General features: G+C 38.4%; 1 non-coding gene across 1 annotated transcript; it reads right to left on the reverse strand.

Moving 5' to 3' along the window:
* Positions 1-5,154: 5,154 nt before the first annotated feature.
* LOC113904538 lies at positions 5,155-5,260 on the reverse strand. Its single transcript, XR_003514558.1, has one exon. It is a non-coding gene; the product is annotated as a U6 spliceosomal RNA (small nuclear RNA).
* Positions 5,261-9,803: the final 4,543 nt, after the last annotated feature.

The raw sequence follows: 9,803 nt of genomic DNA on the forward strand, positions 1-9,803 counted from the left end.
TTAAGACTGATCATAAACTTAGATGTAAAAGCTCAAACAACCTGCTAGGGAAAAAAACATGGGTTAACAAGTATCTTTAAAACTTTGGGGTAGACAAAGATTTTTTTTTTACAGAACTTCAACGACACTAATCAGAAAAGAAAAATAAATGATAAATTGGACTTTATTAAAATGATAAACTTTTCATCAAAAAATACCACAGAGGAAGTGCATAAGTAGTACATGGATGGGGAGAATATATCTGCAGCACACAAATCTGGCAAAGTACCTGCACCCAGAATAAGCAAAAAACACCTCTAAATTAATTTTTTTTTAAAAATCCAATTACAAGATGGAAAAAAGACTTATAAAGGCACTTTACAAAAGTATGTGAATGGTTGATAAACATAAGAAAAGGTACTCCAAATCATTAGTCATCAGGGAACTAAGGCAAATTAAAACCATGGGAGATAGGACTTACCCTCTAGAATAGCTAAAATTATAAAAGCTGACAGTCCCTGGTATTGGCAAGAATATGGAGCAATTGGAAGTCATTTATTGCTGGCAGGACTATGCAAACACTTTGGAAAACAGCGTGGCACTTCCTCTTATACTAACTATATGACCCAGCAGTTCTACTCCTAAGTATTTACCTAAGAAAATATTGATCTGAATCATGATTACATTTTGACAATGGTTTGTCAAACTTCACTGAGTAGTACACTTTGGATTTATGTATTTTGCTATCAGTAAATTATACCAGAACAGATTACTATTGACATTTTTTAATGCAATAAAAGAGAAGTTCCTCAATATAATTAATTGTATATACAAAAAGTCTATAACAAATGTCATACTCAATGGTGAAACATTTAGAGCTTCTCCTAGAGACTGGGACAGAGAATTGGAAATAGAATGCCCAGGATTATCATTTGTATTCAGTATTGTACAGGAGATTCTAGTCAATGTGGTAAGGAAAGAAAAATGATGTAATTATCACTAAAGGAAGAAATAAAAGTTCCCCAGGTGGCTCAATAGTAAAGAACCCACCCGCCAGGAGACACAAGAGACATCGCTTCTGCTGCTGGGTTGGGAAAATCTCCTGAAGAAGGAAATGGCAACCCACTCCAGTATTCTTGCCTGGAAAACCCCATGGCCAGAGGAGCCTGGTAGGCTACAGTCCAGGGGGTCACAAAGAGTTAGACACAACTGAGCACACACAAGGAAGAAATAAAACTGTCATTGTTTGCAGATGGCATGAATGTTTATGTAGAAAATCCAAAAGAATCAATGAACTGCTAGAATTAAGTTTTAGAAGATCTCTGGAACAGAAGGTAAATATACAAAATACAATTGCTTTAAAAAAAATATTTTAGAGCAGTTTTATGTTCACAGTAAAATTGATTGGCAGGTCTAGAGATTTCCCATAAACTCCCCTCCCCCACACATACACTGCTTCCCAATTATGAACATCCCCCACCGGAGTGGTATGTTCGTTACAACACAATTGCATTTTTATATATTTTAGAAACAGAAAATGAAAACTTGAAATGTAAACTGAAAAGCTGTTTTGCAGTATCCATTAAAGCTGAGTATTTCTGCTTTATGACCCAGTAATTCCACTCCTATTTCCAGTAGAATTCAGTGACAGATGAACGAATAAACTACAGTATTTTTTGCACAATGGAATACTACATGAAAGTGAAAATGAGTGAATGATAAAAAAGAAAATAATACAGTACAATATGAGAATCACAGCACACTTGTGGACTCTAAGAACTGGTCAGCTGTTGATCTCATCTCACTTAACACAAAAGTTCATGTGGGTAGGTTGAAAGGGAGTCTTAGAACAGGATGTAGGTTCTAGATCATAATCTAAACCCATAAACAGTGTTACTTAAACACTTGGTTATTTGGTTGGTTGGTTGATTGGTGACATCTTTTTATTTGGCAACCCACTTTAGTATTCTTGCCTGAAAAATCCTGTGGACAGAGGAGCCTGGTAGGCTGCAGTCCACAAGCTCGCAAAGAGTCAGACAAGACTGAGTGACTAAGCATGTAAGGATATAACCTAAAAATTGCCATTTTAACCTTTTTTAAGTGTACAATTCAGTGGCATTAAGTACATGCACACTGTTTTCAACCACTACCCATCTCCAGAACGTTCTCATGGAAATACTCTGGACATGGTATTAAGGACTCAGTTTCCAACTCAAGGAATTTCTAAGATCCCATGTATCAGGGAGCTAAAGCACACTCAGAGAGAAAAAAGCTTCCTTCAGTTAAGACACAAGATTTTTATAAAATCCTGGGTGTGAAGGGGAATGTCTGTGTTCATTGTTAGCTAGGACAGAAAAATACCTTCATCAAAAAGAATGCATCTGAATAACGACTCTTCTTCCTTAGAACCGTCTTCTTGCTTCTTTTGAAACAGGCTTCTGTAAACGTGGACCCCTTGACAAATAGTGCTACTCACCACAGAGCTCTCATTCTAGCAATATTTCTTGGGCTTTAAAATATAACACTCTGTTTTTATTCAAAACATTTACAGAGTCAATCGTTATATTTTAATTAGTCTATTATTTATGCATGTCAGTTTTTTACATCCTTGATGAAATGCCTATGCTTTTGGTTTATTTGTTTTCATTTTTTTAGCTTTTATCCAAGATGATTATGAAGTTTCAGGCACGCAACTACCTGAAAGATTGCCCCATCCTCAAACTCTAATTTCCTAGATCTTCACTGAGCAGTAGGCATGTGGATATTTGTTGTTCTTTATAGCTGTCACACCTGTTAGAAATATTATTTTGTGTGTATTCAGTATTTAATAAAATCAACTTTTAAACATTCCTTCTGTGTTATATATTTTACTTAAGCATATTCTTTTGTTACAAAACGAGAAAAGCTAATACTTAGATCTCGTATTTCTTTTGGACTAAATTTTAAAATAAACTACTAATACTGTGTACTTTCTAATACACTCAATCCCTGGCTTACATATGGCCAGGGCCAACCAAGCACCGAGACTGGCAAGATTTTTACTTGACTGAAGTTCCCTTCTCTTTTCACCTCTCCCTAGAGTTTTTCCCACGCATGTTTCCTCTTCTCCCTCTCTATTTTAAGCCTCACATGCAGCTTTTACTTTCTCCTCGTTAACAGTGGCTTCATCCACAACACCACCACTTCCTTGAATCTGAACTCTATGCCTCTCGAGAGTTTAGTTGTTTGTTTCAACCTCTACTGCCCTCCTAAGATAAAATACCAAGCACGGGTGAGTTTGAATACTCTTCTGTGGTGTAACCACTAACTCCAAGACTCACCATTCTAATGTAGACATTCTTAACAGAGTGCCTTTCCAAATACAGCAGATTAAGTTCTAGTTTTCCACAGAAACACATACGATGGTTATGTTCTATTACTACAACTGTGCTATTTTCGATGTCATAGGTTTTAGCAGGGCAGCTCTGAGAATCTAAACCCCTTGCAAAACCTTGTTTCCATAGAAAAATATGTTCTGCCTCATAACCAATCAATGAACAAGTAAACTTTTGAAATAAATCCATGAGGATTCCCTGTACTTTTCATCTGAGACTTCAAAGCCTTTCACAAAAACATCATTTTTTTAACAAAACAAAACACACCATTTTGCCATAGCTAATGGTTATTAAAGGGCTTGTTATGTTCACAACTAGGAAGTGTATATTAACAATCTTTGGACATGGAGTGCCAGAGATAATGCACAAATTATTACCAGGGGTATTGGATATGCTTCTTTCCATTTATTAATTCACTACACATTTATTGAGTTCCTGTTCTGTGCAAAGCATCATTCTCGGTACTGGAGACCAAGTAACAAATAAGACAGGCAACAGCCCTATCTTAATGGAATTTACAAATCAAGTGGCTCATGCTTGGCACTTGGTGAGTATTTGTTGAATGAATGATTTAATGTGCCTAAAGAAAACCATTCACATAGAATAAATATTTATGTTTTATAAAAATTAAGTGAAATCATTGAACAGAGGCGCAGCAGAATGCAGAATATAAATTAGACAGGGGAACGTGCTCCAGTGGGGCTTCCCAGTGCTTCAGTAAAGAATCTGCTTACAGTGCAGGAGATACAGGAGACATGGGTTCGCTCCCTGGGCCAGGAAGATCCCCTGGAGTAGGGAATGGCAGCCCACTCCAGTATTCTTGCCTGGAGAATTCCATGGACAGAGGGAGCCTGGCGGACTACAGTCCATGGGGTCACAAAGAGTCAGACACAACTGAAGCGGTGTAGCTCACAGGCATCCTGTGTACAGCTGAAAGCATACGAACTCCCTAGAAGAGGATCCAAAACCCTTGGGTGATGTTCACTCTTCTTGATATTCTTATAACTTTATGATGTAAAGGTAACAATGTTTAAATTTTATGATTTAAAGTGAATACACACTAGGGGCTACAGTACTGACACTCGCATACCTAAAGCCTGTGCTCTGAAACTGAAGAAGCCACTGCGATGAGAAGCCCACACACCACAACGAAGAGTGACCCCTGATCACCACAACCAGAGAAAGTCCATGTGCAGCAGCAGACACCCGCCACAGCCAAAAAACAAAATGAACGAGTAAATAAATATAAATCTTAAAATAAAGGTAATGCATTTTATGTCATACGATAAGGGGATGGGGAAGAAAACAAAAGTAGACAGACAGGCAGATACACACATACATACAGACACAAACCTACTCATACACACAAGCATGTTCACAGCAAAAGAAAAGCAAGAGATACTTATAACAGTTACATCCTCATTTCTGTAACTGGTTACATGGTCATAGCTGGTATTGATAACTGTATTCTTCCACTACCCATTACATATTCCTTTCATCCTCACCAAGCAACTTGACTGGTTGTGGTTCTTTTCTCTCTCTCTCTTTTTTAAACTGAGATCGAGTTGATATACAATATTATGTTGCAGGTATACGATCTGTCTGTGTATAGTAATACACAATTTTTCAAGGTTACATTCCATCCCTGGCCATTATGAAACATTGGCTATATTCCCAGTGCTCTACAGTATATTCTTGTAGCTTGTTTATTTTATACATAGTAGTTGGTACATCTTCATCGCCTTCCCTATCTTGCCCCTCCCCACTTTCCTCTCCCCACTGGTAACCGCTAGTTTGTTCTAAAACTGTGGGACACTTCGTGAATTTGCATGTCATCCTTGTGCAGGGCACATGTTAGTCTGCTCTGTATCATTCCAGTTTTAATATTTGTACTGCTGAAGCAGCACTGTTTGTGGTTTTTCACCCAGTAGAGTGACCCAGACCTTCATTCACGAAGCAGCTGGGCCGTTAATAGAGCTGCCTGAATTAGACTGTTGTAGTTTTCCATTGACTTTAACCCAGGTTATGTTACTAAGAGAAGCCCTAACAGATCTCCTGAATTCTAGCCACACCCTTCCTTACCTCCATTGCTTGTAGCAATTCAATTTTCCCTTGGCAATCAGGATCAGTTGCTCCAGCCATATAGTAACCTTCTTTTTTGCCTGTTAACTCAGAGGCTTGAGAAGCCCAAAGTGGTCAGGTAACAGTCTTCACTTCCAGTTCTTGGAATCACTGCTCTGTCCCTGGTGGATGCATTCCTCCCTTTGAAACTAAGACCTCTAGACCAGCAGAGCTTATGGTCACAGGGACAGGAAGCAAACTTTTTGCCAGTGGATCACTAGAGGTAGTAGTGAGGTATTCCCCTGCCATTTCCATTCCTTGATTCTTAGACCCATCCCCATGAATTCTGGCCATGAGGGAAATATAGCACCATATACTGGTCACCAAGGTAGAGCATACACCACCTTCTGGAAAACCTGGCCTCAGTCCTATAAAGTAGTGACCCTGAGCTGTTCTTGTATTTAACTTTGTCTTCAAAAGGACTTGCCACTATTCTATCAAGCTAACTGCTTCAGGATGGTTGAAGAATAGAAATCTATGAGGGGAGACCACTGACACACTTCATTTGTCATAAAGTGAGTTCCTCGTTCAGAAGCAATGCTGTATAAAACCATGATGGTGGATAGGGTAGCCCATTCTGTGGCTAACAGTTCACTTCTTTCCTCAGAGATTCTTGTCATTGCCCAATGGGCTCATGAACAATGTAGTCATGGTGACAACATGGACTTCCATTAACCAAGGCCAACCTGGCTATGGCTACCAGAGAGTGTCCAGTCAGCCAGCCGTGGAGACTAACACCGAGTCCCCAATATGGCACCATTCCCAGGGGGAGCAATCAGTTACCTGGTTGGCAGGTTGCTTACACTGGATCACTTTCATCATGGGAGGGCCAGTGTTGGGTATATTTGTTGTTGTTATTTGTTTATTTTTGGCTATGCTGCATGACTTGTGGCTTCTTAGTTCCCCAACCAGGAATCGAACCTGAACCCCAGCAGTGAAAGCACCAAATCCTAACCACTGGACTGCCAGGGATTCTTTCTTTGCAATATTTTGCTTAACAACAACAACAACAACAACAAAAATATATATATATAGAGAGAGAGAGAGAGAGCAATGAAACAGCAGTTACGACAGTCTAACTCAACTTTCTTTCATGACCAAAAATCTTGTACTCTATTAACAAAACAGTAGTTATAATAACCAAAACTGAAGAAGTCTTATACATAAATTGCTATTGGCCTGCAATGTAGGAGACCCAGGTTCAATCCCTGGGTTGGGAAGATCCTCTGGAGAAGGAAATGGCAACCCACTCCAGTATTCTTGCCTGGAGAATTCCATAGACTGAGGAGCCTGGCAGGCTACAATCCATGGGGTCACAAAGAGTCAGACATGACTGAGCAATTAACACAGATAAACATACTATCAGCAATGAGGCACATCTGTAGTACTAAACTGAGTGCTATATTCAGTATGCTTTCCAGCATACTGTTGCCATCTCCAAGCTGAGAAATTTTGGATCCCCACAGGAATAATTTCAAGATTTCTTATAGTGTGGTGGAATTTTGTAGGATTTTATAAAGAACAAGATAATCAGATTCTTTACTGAGTAAATTCTCCCAGTGTGTTTGGCTTGATTTCACTGTTGGCTTTTCTTTGATCTTTACTAGGTTTTTCATGCTAAATTTTAAATATGGACATTTGTGCAATTCTTTAAGTTTTATTTCCAGTCTGCTCCTTCCTAAAATTGTTTTTCAAATGAAACAAAATGATATATTTTATATAGCATATTTTAAATAATAATAAACAGATTTTTTGGTGATGGCATATATTTTCCAGTCTCATTCTATTATATACATTACTCTGCTTTTATTTTTCTTCCCTTTAATATATCATTAACTTGTGATATTCTTAAATATACTTTAACTCTATTTTGGAATGATTATGGTTTCTTCATGAGACATTTTTGAGGTTTTTTGCTCTTTTTCCTTTCCTACAAATTGTTTCTGTTCTACTCTTGGTCTGTCCCATTGGCCCTTTACCATATATTTTTATTGCTTATTTACTTTTAATGTAACTCTATTAACTATCGTTTCCTTTAATTCTGAATGATTTTAATAAAAATCTATCAATATGAGTTTTTCTCTTTCTCTTTTACACCAATGTTTGTGTGCACGCATGCTCAGTTGTGTCTGACTCTTTATGACCCCATGGACTACAGCCCTCCAGGCTCCTCTGTCCATGGGATTTCCCAGGCAAGAATACTGAAGTGGGTTACCATTTCCTCCTCCAGGGGATCTTCCCAAACCAGGGATCAAACTTGCATCTCCTGCTTTGGCAGGTGGATTCTTTGCCACTGAGCCACTTGAACTAGTCTTTGTCATTTCAAGACCCCCTCAAATTTGACCTCAACTTTAAACAGCCTTCCATTTTCTATTCATAGAACTGTGGTGTTAGTCTACACACGTAACTTATATAGTGTTTCACTTATAACTTCCAATTAAACAAGAATTATTATAGTTTTTTAACTTGGTTTTGATATAATACATGCATACACATCTCTATCATACCACAGATGGCACTTCCTCATGTTTACTAGAGCACTTTTTTTCCTGCTAGTAGATAATAAGCCCCTTGAAAACAAGGAGCATATGTCAACCTCTAGTGTCTGGCACAGTGTAGGTTTTTAATGAATGAAGAATAAATGAATGAATAAATGAATGAATGAAAACCATTAGTTGTATAATTTCAGGGGTCCCTTCCAAAAAAAATACTTCCCCTGTGAGCCAAATGGACTTATTTTAAAACAAAAATATTCTTAGAAATCACACTCATTTTAACCTATTCATCCAAGGCAGAAGTTGTCAATCCTGGTTGAGGAAGAGAACCACGTGCTCATCCCACTAAAAATAAATTAGGAGCTCCTATGTGATTCTAAGGGCTTCCCTGGTGGCTCAGATGATAAAGAATCCTCCTGCAATGCGGGAGACCTGGGTTCGATCCCTGGGTTGGGAAGGTCCCCTGGAGGAGGGCAACCCACTCCAGTATTCTTGCCTGGAGAATCCCAAGGGACAGAGGATCCTGGGGGACTACAATCCATAATGTTGCAAAGAGTGGGACAAGACTGAGTGACTGAGCACAGCACAGCGCAGGTGATCCTAAAACGCAGGCAAGGTTGAGAACTGCTAGGCTAAGATAGAAATAACTGACGGCAGGTTCTAAGGTACAAGGACAGAAGAAAATTAGGATCCTAATGACTTGAGGAGAGAAGTTCTTTGTTGGAGGCAGGGCTTGAGGGACAAGGAGTTTGCAATGAGCCCAACTCACCCTCCAAGAGGCTGGAGGTGGCTGGAGAGAGAGAGGTATTTTTAAAAGTATCTATTGTCTTAAAAAATTAAGAGGAAGAGATTATAAGTCATTTTTAAAGAGGCAAACTTTGAAGAGGAAGGAATGTAAAATTTAAATTTAAAAGTGAAGTCAGAGATTCCAACAATTGCTAATAAAAGGGCCCTTTGAGTTTCTTGGGCTTTTTACAAAAATATTCCCCAGGCTCACAAATACTGTAGGCAGACTGCTTATACAGATGAAAAGAAGAATAAATGTTGACATAGCAGAACTTGAGAGAAGAAAAACTGTTTTAAGGAATTAGTAGTCCCCAATTTGTGTCTATACTATAATGACAACAACATAGAAACTATATGTGAATATATTTTATTTTAATTACTTATTTATCTGTTTATTAGGCTGCACCGTGTGGTTTGCAGGATCTCATTTCACCAACCAGGGACTGAGCCCAACGCCCTCAGTGAGAGCACTGAGTCCTAACTATTAGACAACCAGGGAACTCCCAACGATGTGTGACTATGGGTTGAACAAGAAAAGAGTGATGATGTTAGACAACTGGCATGTTGAGGTGTATTGAGCTTGAAGCCTGAAGTTCTAGTTCCTACTTTGCTGCTAATCTGCTGTGCTTCCTTAGACAGGTGTATTCACTTCTCTGGGGCTCAATTTCCTGACCTGAAAATTGAAAGCCTCAACTAAATCAGTGCTTCTTGCAAGGTTTCTCTAAAAAGAGTAAATAAATGGAGCCCCAAGATCAATAAGGAGGAGCCTGAAGCACCCTCTGTAAGTCCAATTTTTTTTTGAAGTCTTCTATTTTGCCTTAAAAGTCCACATCCCAGTATGTGAATTGCATCTCAGTTAAAGTTTTTTTTTTTTTTTTCCCCAAAAGTTCATCCACTTTATATTCTTTAGTCTTTGTGGTTTTTTCCTTTTAAATGAAGCTGAACTTGCATTGTATTTTATACTCTGGTTTTTTTCACGAAGTATTATATCTTTCACATGTCATTAAAATGTTGTTCCTTTTCTTTTCATAGCTTTCCAATATTCCAT

Source organism: Bos indicus x Bos taurus, chromosome 14, assembly GCF_003369695.1.
Source record: "Bos indicus x Bos taurus breed Angus x Brahman F1 hybrid chromosome 14, Bos_hybrid_MaternalHap_v2.0, whole genome shotgun sequence".
Classification (NCBI taxonomy): domain Eukaryota; kingdom Metazoa; phylum Chordata; class Mammalia; order Artiodactyla; family Bovidae; genus Bos; species Bos indicus x Bos taurus.